The following is a 22,155-nucleotide window of genomic DNA, read 5'->3' on the forward strand; positions in this document are numbered from 1 at the left end:
CGATCTGGGGCAACATTTGTTAAATTTAACGGGACCGGCTATTTCACAGAAAAAAAACCTATTCTCTCACATGATGTTTTCAGACCACAAACTGACTGATCTTTGCTCGGCCCCAAGTGGATGATCTGACACTTGCCCGCGTTGAACTCCATTAATCACTGGTCAGGGGAGATTTAATAGAGGTGATCAAAATTATGGGGGAAACAGTTTCCACTGGCAGGAGTGTCAGCAGGGCTATGGGGGAAGAGCAGCGGAGTGGGACTGATTGGATAGCTCTTTCAAAGATGCAACATGAATTGCTCATTTTAACCTGCGATTGATAGATTTTAGTTAACCAACGGTATTAAGGGATCATTGAAGTCTGTGAGACACTTCATAATTGTTTCTATTATCATTAATCAACCCACAACATTTTGTTGCGCACTGCAGGAATTGCTAACATGTATACCGGATGACAGACAAACTTTAATTACATTTTATAGAATCATAGAAAATTGCCTGAACTCCTGTGGTTAATGAAAGGGATTTTAATGGTTGAGTTCCTTATACACCTTGGAATTCTGGAAAACATGGTTCGTAGTTTGCAGAAACGCGGCTTAGATCTGCTGTTGTGAACCGAGTTAAAGCTGCAGGATCCTTGAATAATCTTTCACAATTCAACTGAAAGCAGCCGGAATGTGCAGCTTTGAGAGGGGCTGTCTGCACGGTCAGAGCTGGAAACGGGAGTGAGCGAGCGACACTGTAGTATTCTGAGTGAGTGCAGAACTGTACAGAGAAACACAAATGTAACAGGACTTTGTTACATTGCATTAGAAATGCGAATTGTTCCATTTTTTCGATTATTTAAATGAACATGGTTTACAAAATGTTTGCGCTCGGTTTCGAACTGGGGACTATTATCACGTGTTAATCGAACGTGATAACCAGTACACTACGGAAACGCTGGGTTGTATAGTCGGCTTCTGTGGTAAATCTCTGATTCTATTAAAAAGTCGGCTTCTGTAATAAATCTCTGATTCTTTAAAAAAGTTATTAAAGTTTGACTGTCACCCGTCAAACATGTTAGCATTTCCTTCAGTGTGAAACACAATTCTTTGTCGGTTGATTAACACAATTATTAAGAGTCTCACAGACTTCAATTGTCTTTGTCAGAACTGAATTCCCTGACTGGGAATCAAACCTGATTGATTTCAATGATGATAGGGTTGTCCTATCAGGAGAGATTGAGTAGATTGGGCCTACATTCTCTGGAGTTCAGAAGAACGAGAGGTGTTCTAATTGAAAGGTAAAATTTTCTTGGAGGGCTTGAAAGGGTAGAAGCTGCGAGGTTGTTTCCCCTGGCTGGAGAGTCTAGAACTAGGGGACAGAGTCTCAGGATAAGGGGCCGGCCATTTGAGACTGAGGTGAGGAGACGTTTCTTCACTCAGAGGCTTGTGAATCTTTGGAATTCCCAACCTCAGAGGGCAGTGGAGGCTCAGTCATTGGGTATATTCAAAACAGAAGTCGATAGATTTCTGACTAGTAAGGGCATCAAGGGATATGATGATAAGGCTGGTGAATGGAATTGAGGTAGAAGATCAGCCATGATCTCATTGAATGGCAGAGCAGGCTCGAAGGGCCGAATGGCCTACTCCTGCTACTGTTTCTTTTGTTCTTATTTTTAAATGTCCTATTAATGCTCCTGATTCTTATGTAACTTATGTAACAGGGTTAGGGATTTGGGGTTAATTGGTGTAGGGCTTCCAGACGTCATTGGGACCCCGTTTTAAAGTCCCCACATTGTGGTTTGGGTAATATGCAAGGTAGCTACAGTGGGTCGAACCGGAGACTGGTGCACACTGAGAAGTTGGGGCAGGTAAACCTGTGCTGCTGCAGCGGCACCAAGTGGTGACACAAAGAGTTGCCATTATTATTATGGACAGACCAATTTATTACAGAAAAGTTGGCACAGAAGTGTGAAAAAAAAGTGAGAGGAAGTTTTGTAGTAAGGAACTGACGCAGATATAATGTTTTTATTACATTTTATTGAATCGATAAATATATGGAATGAGTGATAGAGTAATTTGATACATTTCAACATTAATAAAGTGCAGGTGGGGACATTGAGAGTATTTGGATATTGTAGGAACGGAGGTTCCTATCGAAAAGACTGAGTTCGAATCAGGTAATTAAAACAATGAACTTTAATTGAACAAAACAGGTTTTAACTAGAAACTGCTGGAATACATCAAATACAGGTCTACTTTCCTTGAAGGCTCCATCCCCTGGCCTCAAGGCTGACGTCATGACGTCATCGTGATCTTCGCGCCATTGGGCAATCACGTGACTAACGGCATTACATCATCACGTTGAAACCGCGCTGTAAAGGTAACTGGACATTGTACAGTCAAACAGTGTAATTAAAGGTACAGGCACAGACAGTAACTACATTGCTGTTAAAGGAATTATGTACAACCGCTCTGAGTCCTTTGGTGGCTCCGCCACGATATAATCATTCTTGCATATTCCAGACTTTGTGCCCGGGTACGAGAACTAAATCAAGCAGTTTATAGTTCCTCAACATGTCAAGGAATTCTAATCTAATTAGTACTGCCTCTCGTCAGAAGTCAATTCAAAGTGGATATGTGTCATATACACGTGTGTATATATAAATCAATTAAATATTTACTTAATAGATGTTTCAAGCCCAGCAAAACACAGAAAATTGAGCAAAATGGCATGAGAACATGGGGCAACCTTATCTTACAGGATATAGTAGTTAACCCATCCTGGGAACACAGCCATCCAACATCTCTGCCCAGAACTGAATACAATACTCCAACTGAGGCCTAATCAGGGGTTTGTATAGCTGCAGCATAACTTCTACCCCCTTGTAGTCTAGTTTTCTAGATATAAAGGCCAGCATTCCATTAAACATTTTGATTATATTCTGTACCTGTTCATGATATTTTAATCATCTATGTACATAGACCACCCAAGTGTCTTTGGACAGCAATGGGATTTAAAGAACTTTGTAGGAAGGGAATACGAGAATATCCCTGTGAAAAGTTTTTACAAGTATATTATGGTAAAGAGGGAGGTGAAGGAGAATATGGGCCCCTTAAAGACAGAGCCATGTGTTACTGTAATTGGAAATAAGAACACGATAGGCATGCTTAATAATTACTTTGCATCGGTCTTCATAGTAGAGGATAATCCACCAGAGAAACGAGGAAAAGTGAAACTGAATCAAGGGGAGGGATTATCTAGATTTAATATGATGACTTCTAGCAGGCATCTGATAAGGTTTCGCACAAGATACTGTTAGCAAAAATGTAATACAGTGTTAAATCAGCAACTGTTAATAATATATTACATTAATAAATTTAATTAGGTACACCTTAGTCTTAATTTTCTGTAAAGTTAGTTAAGAGTCAAACAAATAAAGGCATGGCAGGGCAGCTCAGTGCCACGGAATGTGCATCCTGTGCCATGTGGGAAATCCAGGTGCTTCCCATGTCCTGGACAACCACCTGCGCAGGAAGTGTCATCAGCTGGAGGAGCTCGAGCTCTGGGTTTTGGAACTTGAGCAGCAGCTGGCGTCACTGCGGTGCATCCGCGAGGCTGAGAGCTACGGGAACAGCACTGTGGTGTATGTGCCTTTAAGAGCCCCTGTGTGCTGTAATGCCGGTAATGGCCACTCAGGCTATATAAGCCTGTATAGTGTCTTGTATCTGTTAGTTCACCTCCAGACTTTGTTCAGTAAATACCTGTGAAACCAACTCCTGCATTCCGTGTCTCCATTAACACATAGATACAACAGTGGCGACGAATTGGAAACGGACGTACCTGCAATTCGGCAGCACTTCAAGGAGATCGATTCCTCAGACGAAAGTCGAAGAAAAACAAGAAAGAAAAAAAGAAAAAAAACTGTGGTTTCACCAGCTAGCCGAGCTGGTGGCAGGTACTGCAATAATCCTTCCTGGGCCGCGGGCTGGGGCTCCATTGGCTGGCTCTGCAGCGGGGCCGAGCAGCGAAGGCGGAGGCAAATGGAGACAGAGGGTGGAGCACTCAGGAGACGGCCGGCGCTGCAAAGCAGGTCGGCGGTCGGACCAAGCAGAGGGAGGGAAAAGTCCCAGAGAGTCCGGTGGGAAGGAGTCTCCACCTATTAAATATACCTATGTAAATAAAAACCGCGGAGAACAGTGTTGTCAGAAGCGGCAGCGGCTGGAAAGCGCGGGAGGTGACATTTTTTTCTGCGGGGAAGAAAGGAAAGCGCGGGAGGCGCCATTTTTTTTCAGGATGCCTAAGACTGGCAATATTACTGATTTCGATAGCAATATATAGGTTTGGACCACATATGTGGAAAGAGTGGAGGTATATTGCACAGCAAATGAAATAGAGGATGATAAAAAGACATCAGTACTTCTAAACCTAATGGGCGCAAGGACATACGGGCTGTTACAAAACTTAATCACTCCAGCCAAACCGAAGGACAACAATTTTAAGGAGATTGTTGATACCCTACAGGAGCACTTAAACCCAACACTGCTGCTGATAGCAGAACGATTCAAATTCTTCAGGAGGAATCAGCACAAGAATGAAAGTAACGCTGATTACCTCACCGAATTAAGGAAGCTGTCAAAGCACTGCCAATTCGGGGCAGGACTGGCAGATTCTCTTCGAGACAAATTCGTCTCCGGTCTCCTAAGTGAAGGAACACAGAAAAGGCTACTTTCTGAGAAAGATTTGACACTGGACAAGGCTTTCAGTGTGGTTGTATCATACGAAGCAGCAGCAGGAGGAGCTGCAGAGATGCAGCAAAAGCCACAGGACTGCAGCACCCATGAAATGACACAGGCTTTCGAGAGATGTTATCGCTGTGGCAGATCCACCCATGACCAGAGGGACTGCTGGTTCAAGGGCAAAGCATGCAGGCAATGCGGAAAAATTGGACACATTGCACGTGTATGTCGATCTGGAAACAAAAAATCCACGGACAGGAAAAAAATCAATAAGGAAAAGTACAGAAAGGTACAAATGATGACGGACAGTAGCTCCGAAGACCAGAAGAGTGATAGCGATTCCGGAAACAAGAGACTAAGCTGTCTCAAATTACATAATGTAATTGCCAAAGAAGATTACCAGACCATTTGGGTTACCCTCACGATAGCGGGGTCCCCAGTTAAAATGGAGCTAGATACAGGATCGGCTCTGACCGTCATAAGTCGACGGAATTACGAGCGGCAATTTCCGCATATACCTTTGAAAGACACATCCATTATCTTGAAAACATATACGGGGCAGAAAGTATACCCCAAAGGGAAAATAAGGGTGCTTGTTGTATACAACGGCAAGGAAATACAGAAGTTGTATTTATACGTTCTGCAAGATGGTGGTCCACCGCTGTTGGGACGTGAATGGATCAGGAAGATGCGTTTAGACTGGCACTCCATTCAGGCACTGACGGTGACCAGTAAGAAAGAAAATGATGATGACGTCATACCTGAACGATTAAAAGACATCTTGGCCAACGCCAAGGAAGTGTTTCAACAGGAACTCGGAACCTTGAAAGGCATCACTTCCTCAATAAAAGTGGAAGATGCGGCAATTCGCAATTTTTAAGGCAAGGCCGGTGCCATACGCAATTCGTCCAGCAGTTGAGGCAGAGCTGGAGAATTTGGAAAAGGCAGGCGTATTATCCAAGATAGATTGGAGCGAGTGGGCAACACCCATCGTCCCGGTCATGAAGAAAACGTTGAATAATGATAAATCTGAAGAACAGAGAAAAATTTGCATCTGTGGGGATTTCAAGGTGACTGAAAACCCGGTCCTTCACACGGTACAGTATCCTCTTCCGAGGATAGAAGATATATTCGCCTCACTATCCGGAGGGAAACGTTTCACCAAAATTGACTTGGCACAAGCATATCTACAGATGGAGGTTGAAGAGGCCTCTAAAAAGTATCTCACGATAAATACACACAAAGGCCTGTACCAGTACAATCGACTGGTTTCCGGAGCAGCATCAGCTCCAGCTATCTGGCAAAGAGCTATGGAGCAAGTCCTCCAAGGGATTCCGGGGACTCAATGCTACCTAGACGGCATCCTTGTAACAGGAGAAAACGACAACGAGCACCTTGCCAATTTGGAGCAGGTGCTCACAAGGCTAAAAGAACGGGGCCTACGAGCAAATCGCCCCAAGTGCGAATTTTTCCAGAAACTAATATGATATTGTGGCCACATAATTAACGAGGAAGGGTTGCATAAGTCACCTGAAAAAATTGAAGCTGTCATAAAAGCCCCAGCACCTGAAAATGTCTCACAATTAAGGTCGTTCCTGGGATTGATAAATTACTATCATAAATTTTTACCGAACTTGTCAGCTCTTCTGCACCCTCTTAACGAACTGCTACAAACGGGAGTTATTTGGAAATGGAGCGAAGACTGTAAATGTGCCTTCCATAAATGCAAAGGCTTGATCATGTCCAAGGAAGTTTTGGCTCATTACAACCCATCACTGCCAATCAGACTGGCGTGCGATGCATCCCCTTACGGCGTAAGAGTGGTATTATCGCATAGATTCCCTGATGGCTCGGAGCGGCCGATAGCTTTTGCGTCATGCTCATTGAACTCAGCTGAGCGTAACTATGCCCAGATCGACAGGGAAGCACTCAGCCTGGTATGGGGAGTGAAGAAATTCAACCATTACCTACACGGACAAAAATTTACCTTGTTGACTGACCATCAACCCCTCGTCTCCATATTCAACCCTAAAAAGGGTGTTCCCATTATGACAGCGCAAAGGCTACAGAGGTGGTCCCTTTTCCTAGGGCCACACCAATATGACATAGAATACAAAGGATCAAAACAGCATGGGAATGCTGACGGTTTATCGCGCCTACCATTGCCAACGGTAGAAGAGGCACCTACAGTGGACCCAGTGGAGATGTTCCACTCAACCATAGTGGAATGTCTACCAGTAACAAATTCTGCCATTGAAAAGGAAACGAGAAATGACCCGACTCTCTCACGAGTCTACGATTTAACGGTGAAGGGATGGCCAGCACATGGCGAACCACTGTTGCCAGCATTCTCGCAAAGAAGATAACAGCTGTCAGTGTGCCGAGGAACCTTGATGTGTGGATCCAGAGTGGTGATTCCACCCAAACTCCAGGATAAAGTGCTAAAGGAGCTTCACGAGGGGCATCTGGGTGGAGTGAAAATGAAGAGCCTAGCCAGAGCGTTTGTGTGGTGGCCAGGTATCGATGGAGACATCGAAGAAATGACCAAGAGCTGCCTAGGATGCCAGAAGGTCCAAAACGCCCCACCACAAGCCCCTCTACATCCATGGGAGTGGCCTTCATCTCCATGGCAAAGGGTACACATCGACTTTGCTGGTCCATTTATGGACTCAATGTTCTTAATCGCAGTTGATGCACACTCCAAGTGGCCTTGGTAATAAAAATGTCCTCCACCACCATGGATAAAACCATCACAGTATTAAGGACCATATTTGCAAGGAATGGGCTGCCTGAACACACCTGTTCTGATAATGGACCGCAATTTGTGTCCGAGGAATTCAGGATGTTCTTAAAAAACAATGGGGTTAAGCACTACACGTCCGCCCCATACCATCCCGCCACCAATGGATTGGCAGAAAGGTTTGTCCAGACCTTCAAGAAGGCCATAAAGGCCATGGGTAATGAAGACATAAATCTACAGCATAAGGTAGATAACTTCTTGTTTGCATACAGGAATGCAACACATGTGGTTACAAACCAAACTCCCGCCATGATGTTCTTCAATAGAAGCCTAAGATGCCGGCTGGATTTGATCAAGCCAAACATCAGAAGGGTCATGGAGAACCGGCAATTTCAAGGCATGAATGTAAGGCCAACTAGAACCTTCCAGATAGGTCAACAAGTTTTGGCCCGGGACTACCGTACCGTGAAATGTCAGCCTGGAACTATTTGCACAGGACTAGGACCGCTGATGTATACCATGGACATTGGGGAAAGCATAATAAGGCGCCATGCTGACCAGATCATAGAGTCATCCGAAAAGGGACAACCTACACCACAACTCTATATGCCTAATGATGAAGCAGAGATACCCATAGTATCTACCTCCGATCCGGTGATACTGGAACCAGATGAACCCGACACTGGCATTCAAGCCGAATCGACCTTGCCAAAAGAACCTACTACACCACCAAAAACTACTACACCACCGAGGCGTTATCCGGACCGAGTCAGGAAGCCTCCAGAGAGACTGACTTATAATTGATTTACTGCAGCAAATGTGTAGATTCTTGTTCCTGTAACATGTTAATTAATGATTACTTAAAATGTTATGTGCTGGTTGTCTAAAAGGGGAGGAATTGTGGTGTATGTGCCTTTAAGTGCCCCTGTGTACTGTAATGCCGGTAATGGCCACTCGGGCTATATAAGCCTGTATAGTGTCTTGTATCTGTTAGTTCACCTCCAGACTTTGTTCAGTAAACACCTGTGAAACCAACTCCTGCATTCCGTGTCTCCATTAACACACGGATACAACAAGCACGTTTCAGGAGGTGGTCACCACACAGCTAAGGAGTATGCAGGCAAAGAGTGAATGGGTGACCGTTAGACAGAAGAGGAGGACAGACATGACTCCAGGATGGTAATGTTGCCTCCCTGGTGCCAGGGTGAAGGATGTCACTGATTGGCTGCAGAATATTCTGAGCTGGAGGTGAAGAGCCAGAGGTCGTGGTCCATATGGATACCAACGACACAGGTAGAAAGAGGGATGAGATTCCTGTGGCATTGTTGCCAGTTCCGGGGGAGGTGGGTCCAGTACAGGCCGGGCGGGTTGCAATCAATCAAGAATGGCAGCTAACATAAAAGGTAATCCAAAAATCTTCTATAGGCATATATTACCAAGTTTAACGACACTAAGTTAGTGGCAGAGTAAGTAATGTGGATGGCAGCAGAAAATTGCAAAGGGACATTAGTTGAGTGGGAAAACTAGAGGCATCAGATTCAGAAGATTCTGCGGGAAGGAAGTTCGGGAGTTTAGTGAGTTTGAAAGGAACATTTTGACGTGTGCAGTTCGGTCAGAGAAATGCCAGTGAAAGGAAATTATTGCAGAAAGAGCGAGTCTGTATTACACCTTCTCTCTGGACAGTGCTTTCTGGATACTTTGCTAAGCAGAGGTTTCCGTAGTTTAGCGGTTATCACGTTTACCGTTTACTTCACACGCGAAAAGTCTCCGTTTCGAGCCCGGGCGCAAACATTTTGTTTCAGTTTATTTTTTTCTCTGAAATAATTTTAACAGGTTTCGTGTCAGAAGCAACGAACAATTTAAAACAGACTCCAAAAATACACAGTGCGTAAATTCTGATAGGTATAAATCTTCATAAATGAATAAACTTTCGCAAATTATTAAAGTTAAATTATTCAACTTTCGACTGTCCATTACTGTGAGCATTTATTTTATTCTACAATACAATGCTATCAGTTAATGAATGGTGATTAAAACAATTAAACCACTAAACTACCAGAACACACATTAAAGAGTTGATCACAATTGCTGATATTTCTTATCTTTTTTCTTGTGTTTTTACAGTTGTTGGTCCTTTTCAGCTCCTCTCTGCGGATATTCCTCTGATAAAACGTGAACAAAATGAAATATCTCGCAGCCCCGGCCTCGGTTAACACCAACAGATCTAAGCCGCATTTCAGGCCCGGAATCAATCCCATTAATTATTCGCTCTTTCCCAGCACCAGAGCTCAGATTGTTATTACCCATCCCTGGCGCTGCAAGATACCAGGGAACCGGGACAAAACTCCCCACACACCGAGCACAAGCTCAGGAAAACCCCGGGGGAGATGATATCTTGGTCACTGAGCCTTCAACAGCATTGAACAAGCACCCGGACGGAAACGTTCTTCATGTGGAAGTGATGAGATGCAGAAATTAATGAAGCAAGCCAGGGTGGCCGAGCGGTCTAAGACGCTGCGTTGAGGTCGCAATCTTTTCTGGAGGCGTGGGTTCGAATCCCACTTCTGACAGTCTTTACTTTTAATTACCAAGCGGAACTCATTTATTTTCACACCACTGTCAAGCACTTTGGGATATCCCTTAAAAGTGGGATTCAGCAGTTCACCTGCTCCATTCACAGAAACATAGAAGATACGAGGAGGAGTAGCACGGTGGCGTAGTGGTTAGCACTGTTGCCTCACTAGCGCTAAAGACTCCGGGTTCGAATCGGGCCTCGGGCAACTGTCTGTGCGGAGTTTGCACATTTCACAGAATCCCACAGTGCAAATATATGGCCATTTCGGCCCCTCGAGCCTGCACCAACGCATAACCCACCCTATCCCCGTAACCCCATGTATTTAAACCCCCTCACACTAAGGGTCAATTTACCATAGCCAATCAACCTAACCCGCACATCTTTGGACTGTTTGCGTGGGTTTTCTCCGGGTGCTCTGAGTTCCCTCCCACCGTCCAAAGATGTGAGGGTCAGGTTGACCAGCTATGATAAATTGACCCTTAGTGTTAGGGGGATTAAATATGTGGGGTTACTGGGATATGTGTTGTTGAAGGGGTGTGGGGATCGGGTGGGATATGTGTCGGTGCAGGCTTGATGGGCCGAAATGGCCTCCATCTGCACTGTGGGGTTTCTGTGAGGCGTAGGCCATTCAGCCCCTCGAGCCTGCTCCGCCATTTATATGAGATCATGGCTGATCATGCACATTCAGTACCCTGTCCCTGCTTTCTCCCCATATCCCGTTATCTCTTTAGCCTTAAGAAATATATCTAACTCCTTCTTGAATATATTTAATGAATTGGCCTCAACTGCCTTCTGTGGTACAGAATTCAACAGGTTCACCACTCTCTGGGTGAAGAAATTCCTCCTCATCTCAGCCCGAAGTGGCTTACCCCTTATCCTTAGACTGTGGCCGCTGGTTCTGGATTCCCGCACCATCGGGATCATTCTTCCTGTGTCTAGTCCTGTTAGAATTTTGTAAGATTTCAATGAGATCCCCTCTCGCTCTTCTAAACTATAGCGAATATAAGCCTAATCATCTCAATCTGTCTTCATACGTCATTCCTGCCATCCCATGTATCAGTCTGGTGAATCTTCGCTGCACTCCCTCCATGGCAAAACATCATTCCTCAGATAAGGTGACCAAAGCTGCACACAATACTCAAGGTATGGTCTCATCAAGGCCTTGTACAACTGCAGCAAGACATCCTTGCTCCTGTACTCGAAACCTCTCACTATAAAGGCCTTCCTTTGCCTTCTTAACCACCTGCTGCACCTGCATGCTTACCTTCAGCGATTGCTGCACACGGGCACCCAGGTCTCATTGCAGTTCCCCTTTTCCCAATCTATTGACATTCTGATAATAAGCTGTCTTCCTGTTTTTGCCACCAAAGTTGATAACCTCACATTTATCCACATTATACTGCATCTGCCATGCTTCTGCTCAATCACCTAATCTGTCCATATCATACTGGAGTTTCTCTGCATCCTCCTCACAGCACACATGCCCACCCAGCTTTGTGTCGTCTGCAAACTTGTAGTTATTACATCTAGTTCAACCTTCTAGATCATTAATATATATTGTGAGTAGCTGGGGTCCTAGCATTTATCCCTGCCCTACCCCACTAGTAACTGCCTGCCACTTGGAAAAAGACCCGTTTAGACATACTCTTTGCTTCCTGTCTGCCAACCAGTTCTCTCTCCAAGTCAGTAACTTACCCCCGATCCCATGTGCTTTAACTTTGCACGCCAATCTCTTATGTGGGACCTTATCGAAAGCCTTCTGAAAGTCCAAATACACCACATCCACTGGTTCTCCCTTATATATTCTACCAGTTACATCCTCAAAAAATTTTAACATTTCCATCTGACCTGGTACTGAAAGTGCAGACGGTTCCACAGTGTAGCAGTTATCACGTTTGCGGAATCGTTTTGTTGGAACTTGCTCCTTCTGCTTGTCCAGGGGCGAGATTGCTCTCCTGTGTGAGGAAATAACAACTAAGAACAAAAGAATTAGGAGCTGGAATAGCCCATATATTGTGTAAAATGAGATATGGGTAACAGTTAACATGCAAAGCACAAAACCTGCTGACAAGGGTGGTGCTGTTGCTGTTTGGTGAACCGACCTCTACCTAGTGGAAGCTGTACGCCAACTCTCCAACACCTCCTCCTACCTCCGCCTGGACCATGACCCCACTACCGAATATCAAGTCACCATTTGCAAGACTGTCACTGACCTCGTATGAGAAGAGATTGAGTAAACTAGGCCTGCAATCTCTTGAATTCGGAAGAATGAGAGGGGATCTCATTAAGCATGCAAAATTATTACAGGGTTTGATCGGTTGGATGCTGGGAGAATGTTTCCCTTGGCTGGGGAGTCTAGAACCAAATGGCCACAGCCTCAGGATAAAGGTTAGGCCATTCAGGACTGAGAGGAGAAGAAATTTCTTCACACAGATGGTGGTGAATCTTTGGAATTCTCTACCCCAGAGGGCTGTGGAGGCTCAGTCATTGGGTATGTTCAAAACAGAAGTCGGTAGATTTCTGACTGGTAAGGGCATCAAGGGATGTGGCGATAGGGCCGGTGAATGGAATTGAGGCAGGAGATCAGCCATGATCTCATAGAATCCCCTACACTTGCTTAAAAATCTGTTCCATTACCCCTTTTTTCCAGTTCTGACGAAAGGTTATCGACCTGAAACTTTAACTCTGTTTCTCTCTTCGCAGAAGCTGCCTGACCTGCTGAGTATCTCCAGCATTTTCTGTTTCAATTCAGATTTCCAGCATCTGCAGTATTTTCTCAGTTCGCATTTATTTCATTGTGCAAAACAAGGTTATCGCTCAATTAATGACGCTTTGAAAGCAACATAAAAGTTTAACAAAATAAATACCGCCCAACGTGGGGCTCGAACACACGACCCTGAGATTAAAAGGTCGCATGCTCTACCGACTAAGCTAGCCGGGCCTGGTAAAACGGCATTTCTTTGTCGCTGATTGCAGTCAGGAACCTGGTGGCTGCGGCCCGGTCAAAACAGTATGTCTGAGCCGCGTTTCTGCAAACTACGAAACATGTTCGCCAGAATCACAAGGCTTATAAGGAACTCAAGCAGCTAAATCCCTTTCATTAACCACAGGGGTTCAGGCAATTTTCTGATCGCAAAGCGCTTTAGTCCTTGTCAATATCTCTTGTCCATTTCCCGGAGATTCCCGATTCTGTCTTTCTCTCTGGCTCTGTTTATTGTGTCTGTGGCCACCTGCCGGTTGATTTTGAAGGAATACCTGTGTTTGTGTCTGCTTGTGACGTTCAACAAATGAGGGCATCAGGCGCTTCTGTGCATGATACTGAGGAATCGGGAGAAGGCAGGAGGAATGAAACAGTGTTTGTGGAACGTGTGTATATAAAAACAGCGCGGTTGATAGTGTCGGATCTGGTGGCGCAACGGTGGCGCGTCTGACTCCAGATCAGACGGCTGCGTGTTCAAATCACGTCGCGGTCGCTGTTTTTCCGCATAATTCTGGATTTGATGTTTTCTTTGCTGTTTCACAATAACCAGACACTTGCTCCAAAAACTGTCTCACTCTTTCCCCAGTGTCAGGGAGAAAAGCGCCACAATTCCTCATTTATTTAATCTAACAAGGCACAAGCACAGGTATTCGCTCAAAATCAACCTGCAGGTGGTCACACAGAATAAACAGAGCCAGAGAGACAGGCAGAATCGGGAAACACCGGCAAATAGACGAGAGATATTGACAAGGTGAGAAAGCGCTTTGCGATCAGAAAATTGCCTGAACGCCTGTGGTTAATGAAAGGGCTTTTGATGCTTGATTTCCTTACACACCTTGGAATTAATGAGAACCTGGTTCTTGGTTTACCCTGGGGCCGAGCCATTTGGCGCCTGGCTGCAATCAAAGACAAGAACGCATCAGCTTCTCCAGCCCGTCTAGCTCAGTCGGTCGGGACTCTTAATTGCAGGGTCGTGGGTTCGAGCCCCATGTTGGGAGAATTATTTTTGTTCAACTTTTATTTTGCTTTCACGGCAATGCATAATTAATTAACCGATAATGTTCTTTTGCCCAATGAAAGAAATGATAACTGAGCGAGAGTCGATACTTCAATCACTTTATTTTTGCTTTGCATGTTAACTGTTACCCATATCTCATTTTACACACTGAGCTTTAGGAGTCTGGGTTAAAGTGCTCATTGCTGATGACACCAGGAATCTGGGCCAACTTTTGTCATATTGAACAGGAAAATAGAATCAGCAGTGAACATCAAATCCCATGGTGCTGATTTTCAGATTCTACGCAGCCCGAATTGGAAAAAAGTGATATCATTTTAACAGTGAAGATTTGGAAGTAAGTGTTACTCGTATTTGTGCTTTTAATTAAAGTTTGTGGCGTCTGACTCCCGTTCATGTCTCTGAATAAGGAAGGAGGGGCTTGTCGTTGACCAGACTGCACTGCGCCTGGTGTTTGTGAGCTCATCCTTTATATTGAGCGGCTTCTCGTTCTTTAACCGGTGTCAGCTTTCGCTCAGCGGTTACTTCGCAGCACCAACTTATTTCTAAGTTCGAACTCTGTCTCACTGCGGGCGCAGTCTGGGCTTTTTATTGTCATTTTCAATCCCCTTCTTCAACAATGAAACACATTATAGCAGTGATTTTAATTTAGCAGTGTGACATTTTTCGAGGGCATCATAAAATTATTCAATAACGTATTCCTATCAGCGCTGCGAGATGGGTTCGATTCCCAGTTAGGGAAGAAATTTTGGTATCACCGTTTTTTATTCATGAATGCGATGTAATTTTATTAAATTAATTACATGCATCTAATGTGAATAAATAAGAACTGCTTTAATCACCATTAATTAACCGGTAACTTTATTTTGCAGAATGAAAGACATGATAATATGGTTACTGAGGGACAGTCGAAACTTCATTCATTTATTTTCCTCTTTGCATCTCCTGAACTGTTAACCCATATCTCATTTTACACATTGCATTTTAGGAGAATGGTTTAAAATGTTCATTGCTTGAGAGAGCAGCGATCTGGGGCAACATTTGTTAAATTTAACGGGACCGGCTATTTCACAGAAAAAAAACCTATTCTCTCACATGATGTTTTCAGACCACACACTGACCGATCTTTGCTAGGCACCAAGTGGATGATCTGATACTTGCCCGCGTTGAACTCCATTAATCACTGGTCAGGGGAGATTTAATAGAGGTGATCAAAATTATGGGGGAAACAGTTTCCACTGGCAGGAGTGTCAGCAGGGCTATGGGGGAAGAGCAGCGGAGTGGGACTGATTGGATATCTCTTTCAAAGATGCAACATGAATTGCTCATTTTAACCTGCGATTGATAGATTTTAGTTAACCAACGGTATTAAGGGATCATTGAAGTCTGTGAGACACTTCATAATTGTTTCTATTATCATTAATCAACCCACAACATTTTGTTGCGCACTGCAGGAATTGCTAACATGTATACCGGATGACAGACAAACTTTAATAACATTTTATAGAATCATAGAAAATTTCCTGAACTCCTGTGGTTAATGAAAGGGTTTTTAATGGTTGAGTTCCTTATACACCTTGGAATTCTGGAAAACATGGTTCGTAGTTTGCAGAAACGCGGCTTAGATCTGCTGTTGTGAACCGAGGTAAAGCTGCAGGATCCTTGAATAATCTTTCACAATTCAACTGAAAGCAGCCGGAATGTGCAGCTTTGAGAGGGGCTGTCTGCACGGTCAGAGCTGGAAACGGGAGTGAGCGAGCGACACTGTAGTGCTTTGAGTGAGTGCAGAACTGTACAGAGAAACACAAATGTAACAGGATTTTGTTACATTGCATTAGAAATGCGAATTGTTCCATTTTTTCTACTATTTAAATGAACACGATTTACAAAATGTCTCTGCTCGCTTTCGAACCGGGGAGTTTTCGCGTGTTAGGCGAACGTGATAACCCCTACACTACGATAACATTGGATTGAGTGATCGGCGTCTGTCATAAATCTCTGATTCTATAAAAAGGTTATTAGAGTTTGACTGTCACCCAGCAAACATGTTAGCAATTCCTTCATTGTGCAACACAATTTTTTGTCGGTTGATTAAAACATTTTTTTTAATGATATAACACATACATTTAAAATTACTTTAGGTAAATTCTGGCCTGCTTTAAAATGTTCAAATTTATATTTCATATCATTCAATTATATTTTAAATCTTTAATTAATTTCATTACGTTTGAACAAGTGACCATTTATTTTTATTTCCGTGGTGTGAAATGTTCTTTATTTGGAGATTTCTAATATGCTTATGGGGATTCCGTACATTCATGGAATCCCAATTCGCCTCATAGGAATCCCCCTATTTGATTGGTTGACCTGCCCCATGTGATCCCAGGGATGAAACATGGAAACATAGAAGATAGGAGCAGGAGTAGGCCATTCAGCCCCTCGAGCCTGCTCCGCTATTCAATGCGATCATGGCTGATCATCCAATTTCAGTACCCGGTCACTGCTTTCTCCCCATACACCTGGATCCCTTTAGCCTTAAGAAATATATCCAACTCCTTCTTGAATAAATTTAATGAATTGGCTTCTACTGCCTTCTGTGGTAGAGAATTCCACAGGGTCACCACTCTCTGGGTGAATAAATTCCTCCTCATGTCTGTCCTAAATGGCCTACCCCTTATCCTTAGACTGTGACCCCTGGTTCTGGAGTCCCAGACCATCAGGAACATCCTTCCTGCATCTAGTCTTTCCAGTACTGTCAGAATTTTATAAGTTTCAATGAGATCCCCTGTCATTCTTCTAAACTCCAGCGAGTACGAGCCCAATCGTCCCAATCTCTCCTCAGATGTCATTCCTGCCATCCCAGGTATCAGCCTGGTGAATATTAGCTGAACTCCTTCCATGGCAAGAACATCCTTCCTCAGATAAGGCGACCAAAACTGCACACAATACTCAAGATGTGGTCTCACCAAGGCCCTGTACAACTGCAGCAACGCATCCTTGCTCCTGTACTCGAATCCTCTCGCTACGAAGGCCAACATACCATTTGCCTTCTTAACCGCCTGCTGCACCTGCATGCTTACCTTCAGCGACTGGTGCATAAGGACACCCAGGCTTGCGAACCGTGTGCGCCCCTGGGATCCATGGGCCTTTATGCAGGCGTATGCCAGCAGGCCCAGCGCAGCAAGAGTCCGAAGCTCTGGAGACACCAAGTAAGTCGTATTGGTTTTTTGATTCGGAGGCGTTAGCCAGCGGCGAGTTTCCGATCGCTTTTCCAGGCCGATTGTATTTCAGGAGTCTGGTTTAAAATGTTCGTTGCTTATGTCACCAGGAATCTGGGGCAACTTTTGTTTAATTTAATGGGACCAGTTATTGCACAGGATAAAATTTTCTGGAACACATAATTTCTGCAGTTGTGGCCGAACCAGTGTTTTATAAAGGTTCATCATAACTTCCTTGCTTTTGTACTCTGCGCCTTTATTTTTAAAGCCCCGGATTCTGTAAGCTTTTTAAACTGATTTCTCAACCTGTCCTGCCACATTGAACGATTTGTGTACATACACCCCCAGGTATCTCTGTTCCTGCAACCACTTTGGAATTGTATCCTTTAGTTTATATTGCCTCTCCTCATTCTTCCGACCAAAATGTATCAATTCGCACTTTTCTGTTTTTAACTTCATCTGCCACATGTCCGCCCATTCCACCAGCCTATCCATGTCCTCTTGAAGTCTATCACTGTACTCCTCACTGCTCACTATACTTCCAAGTTTTGTATCATCTGCAAATTTTGAAATTGTGCCCTGGACACCTAACTCCAAATGATTAATATATATCAAGAAGGGCCGTGGTCCTAGTACCGACCCCTGGGGAACACCACTGTGTACCTTCCTCCATTCAGAGAAACAACAGTTTAGCACTACTCTCTGTTTCCTGTCACTGAGCCAATTTGACATCCATGCTGCCACTGTCCCTTTTATTCCATGGGCTTCAGCTTTGCTGGCAAGCCTGTTACGTGGCACTTTATCAAATGCCTTTTGGAAGTCCATGTCCACCACATCAACTGCATTTCCCTCATCAACCCTCTCTTTCACCTCATCAAAAAATGCAATCAAGTTGGGAAAAGACGATTTGCGTTTAACAAATCCGAGCAGACTTTCCATAATTAATCCACACTTGTCCAAGTGACTGGTCATTTTGTGCAGGGTTACCCTTTCTAAAAGTTTCCTCACTACCGACGTTAAGCTGACTGGCGTGTAGTTGCTGGGTTGAGCCTTATACACTTTTTTCAACAAGGGTGTAACATTTGCGATTCTCCAGACGTCTGGCACCACCCCATATCCAATGATTATTGGAAGATTATGGTCAGCACCTCCGTAATTCCCACCTTTACTCCCCTCCGCATCCTAGGATGCATTTCAACTGGTCCTGGTACAGCCAGCTTTCTAGTACCTCCTCTTTATCAATTTTTATCCCATCCAATATTCAACTACAGCTCATTAACTGTAGCAGTGGGCCCGGGCGGCGCTTCAGTAGACAGTTCGAAAAGACAAAGTCACTGTTTCGGTCTTAAGTGCTCTGCTCATCAAGAACAACCACACAAACAAAATGGTTTTACAATGCTTACCTCTTATCTCCAGTCAAATTTATCAGTTGGCTCGTTGGTATGATTCTCGCTTCGGGGTTACTGGTTGAAACTTGCGAGGGATCCCAGACGAGCCGTTATTTTGCCCGCGAATTATGAACTTGCTGTTCGAACTTTTGCAAAAAAAAACATTGGCTTTGATACAGAGCTTTTCACGAACTCAGGACGTCCCAAAGCGCTTTAAGCCCATTGAAGTCCCTTTGAAGTGTTGCAATGTGGGGAAAGATGTGCCGAAATCACCCCCACATGAATCTCAACTCTTTGGGAAGGAGTTCGGTGCAAAGACTCAGGCGCCTCAATGATGTGAACTTTCTTTGAATGAGTTCTGCTTGTAACTGCACTCGAGCTTGAAACAGCTCCTGGGCCTCCATCTCACGGGAGCACAGTGTGGTCGCTGTGCAGCGGTTAGCAAGTCGGTGACGAGCTTGGGGTTGAGAGGCGTCGCTTTCAATCTATGAAATTTCACCAAGGCCCAGAGAAAAGAAATGCTGAATGGAACAGTCCCTGTGAGCGATGGATTGAAGGGGACGGCGCTCCGAGCACAGCTGGAGAACGCGCAGTGCAGCAAAAGTGTTCGCAGCATTAAATGTCAGATTTATTAATCCCGCAATAATTAGACATATAATTAACAACAGCTCTTAAACAAATCTTTGCGAATTTTAGCCGAGGAACTCCAACACGTTATAGTTCCGAGTTCGATATACAAGTTAATCAAACCTTTATCGAATTCTAAAGTATCTGTTCCAAACTTTTGATATCTTTTCCTTACCTCTGCTACGTGACAATTTGCACGTTTAATAGTGTAACCTAACACAACTGCCCACCTTCTGATGGAAGGTTTTCGACCGGAAACGTTAAATCTGCTTCTCTCTCCACAGCTGCTGCCTGACCTGTTGAGTGTTTCCAGCACTTTCTATTTTTATTACCCGACCTTGTTACCAGAGTATCACTTCCCTTATCTCCTTACCACACTCCTTCCTTACATGTAGCATTGTCCGACAAACAGGCTCCATTCGCACAACGGGATGTTCTGCTTCAGGCATTCATTGGAACTATAAGGGGAACCAGTGGAGGCAGCATATTTGGATTTCCAAAAGCCATTCGATAAGGAAACACGTTAAAGCTTGTTACACAAGATAAGGGCTCATGGGACTGGAGGTAATGTATTAGCAAGAATAGAGGATTGGTTAACGGACAGAAAATAGAGAGTAGGAATTATCGGGTCATTTTCAGATTGGCAGGCTGTAACTAGTGGGGTGCCGCAAGGATCAAGTGCGCATGCTTCAGCTATTTACAGTCTATATTACTGACTTAGATGAAGGGACAGAGTGTAATGTATCCAAGTTTTCTGATGATCCAAAGCTAGGTGGGAAAGTAAGCTGTGACGAGGACACAAAGAGCCTACAATGGGATATAGACAGATTAAGTGAGTAGGCGGGCAATAAGGTGGCAGATGGAATGTAATGTAGGGAAATGTGATGTTATTCACTTTGGTAGGAAGAATAGACAAACATAATATTTTTAAATGGTGCAAAGCTATTAATTCTTTCGTTCTGCAAATGAAAGTTATGGGGTAAGTAATGGTAATTTATACAATTCTAATTTTTTCAAATCAGCTGAATGTACTCAATTTCATCAGGTTGTGATTTAAAAACTGTGTTATAAAAGTCACTTTCCTGACCAGGAATCGAAACCGTGTGGCGGAGGTGAAAGGACTGGTTTTCTGAATCATTTAAAGGTGATCGCTATGAATCACGCAGCATAGGTTTAAAGTCACGGCTACAATTTGTTTCGGTGCAGAAGAAGGGGATTGAATATGACAATAAAATCACCATGCAGCGCCCGTGGTGAGAAAGAGTTCGAGCATACAATTAAATTAAGGCTGCGAAGTTACCGCTGAGCTAAACCTGACGCCGATCAAAGATGAGAAACCGCTCAATATAAAGGATGAGTTCACAAACATCAGGCACAGTGCAGTCTGGTCAACGTCAAGCCTCTCTTTCTTATTCAAAGACATGAACGGGAGTCAGACGCCACAAACTTTAATTAAAGGCACAGATGCGAGTAACACTTCCAAATCTTTTCACTGTAAAATTATTTCACTTTATTTAATGGCTGACTGCATTGAATCTGAAAATGATCAACATGAGATTTTATGTTCGCTGCTGATTCGCTTTTCCGTGGACACTAACGCGTCGGTTTCCGTAGTGCAGCGACTATCATGTTCGCCTCCTACAAGAACAGTTCCCAAATCGAACCCGGGTGGATATGTTCGAGTGGAACATTTTTATTCTCTGCAATAACCGGTCCGGTTATATTGAACAAAATTTGTCCCAGATTCCTGATGTCGTAAGTAATGAACATTTTAAACCAGCCTCCCAAAATACGATGGGCCTTGAAATTGCGATCGGAGGTTTGTCGCCGGCTTACGCCTTCGAACTGAGAAACAAATCCCAATTAACTGGTGTCTCCGGAGCTTCGCACTCTTGCGGTCTTGGGCCTGCTGGCGCACGCCTGCATAAAGGCCCACGGATACCATTGGCGCTCACGGTTCGGCAGCATCCGTTGGCCAGGCCAACCAATCACACAGGGGATTCCTAGGATGCTGTATGTGCGGAATCCCATAAGCATAATAGAAATCTCCAAATAAATAACATTTCACACCACGGAAGTAAGAATAATTGGTCACATGTTCAAAATAAATGAATTTAATTAAGCATTCAATGGTCTCATTCTGTGCCGTTATGACTCCTCTCTGCCCCACACAACAGTGAGAGGGAAATAGAGGGAGAGCACGATTCCAACGAGGAACAGGTGCAGGAAGTTTTTATACAGTTATTCATATGCCAGTAAATCTTTTTAAATTATTTCACTTGAACTTTTCCAGTTCAATTTTTCCAAGGAGCATTTCAAGGAGCTGGGAAGAAGTTAAAAAATTGGGGTTGTTAAAAAAAAAAACTCCCCGTCGGGGAATTGAACCCCGGTCTCCCGCGTGACAGGCGGGGATACTCACCACTATACTAACGAGGAACTGAAATATGCAGTGTTTGATCAGAACTAGAATGGACCTGTGAACAGAGTGAGAAAGAGACAGACAGAGAGAGAAACAGGGACAAAGAGAGAGGCAGAGACAAAGAGAGAGAGACAGATAGAGAGTAAGAAAGAGAGGCACGCACAAAGAGAGAGTGGTCCCAGGGATGAGTTGACTTCAATATAATTGCAAAATACTGCGGATGCTGGAAATCTGAAATAACAACAGAAAATGCTGGAAATACTCAGCAGGCCAGGCAGCATCCGTGGAGAGAGAAACAGAGTTAACGGTTCAGGTCTGGGGCCCTTCATCAGAACTGGAAAAAGCTGGAGATGTAACAGATATTGAGCAGGTGCAGAGACAGGGGGGCGGGGTTAGGAGGGGACGAAGAAATAGAAAGAACATCCTGTACTTTTGTAAGAGGCAGGAAAGAAAAAATGTTGCAAATGGG

General features: G+C 44.1%; 1 non-coding gene across 1 annotated transcript; it reads left to right on the top strand.

Annotated features, from left to right (window-relative positions):
- The first annotated feature begins 9,951 nt into the window (after positions 1–9,951).
- Positions 9,952–10,034, top strand: trnal-gag (transfer RNA leucine (anticodon GAG)). The gene has a single exon. It is a non-coding gene; the product is annotated as a tRNA-Leu (tRNA).
- The last annotated feature ends 12,121 nt before the right edge of the window (positions 10,035–22,155 follow it).

This window comes from Somniosus microcephalus, unplaced genomic scaffold, assembly GCF_052327205.1.
Source record: "Somniosus microcephalus isolate GS21.2 unplaced genomic scaffold, FLI_Smic_1.0 unresolved_chr4, whole genome shotgun sequence".
Lineage (NCBI taxonomy): Eukaryota > Metazoa > Chordata > Chondrichthyes > Squaliformes > Somniosidae > Somniosus > Somniosus microcephalus.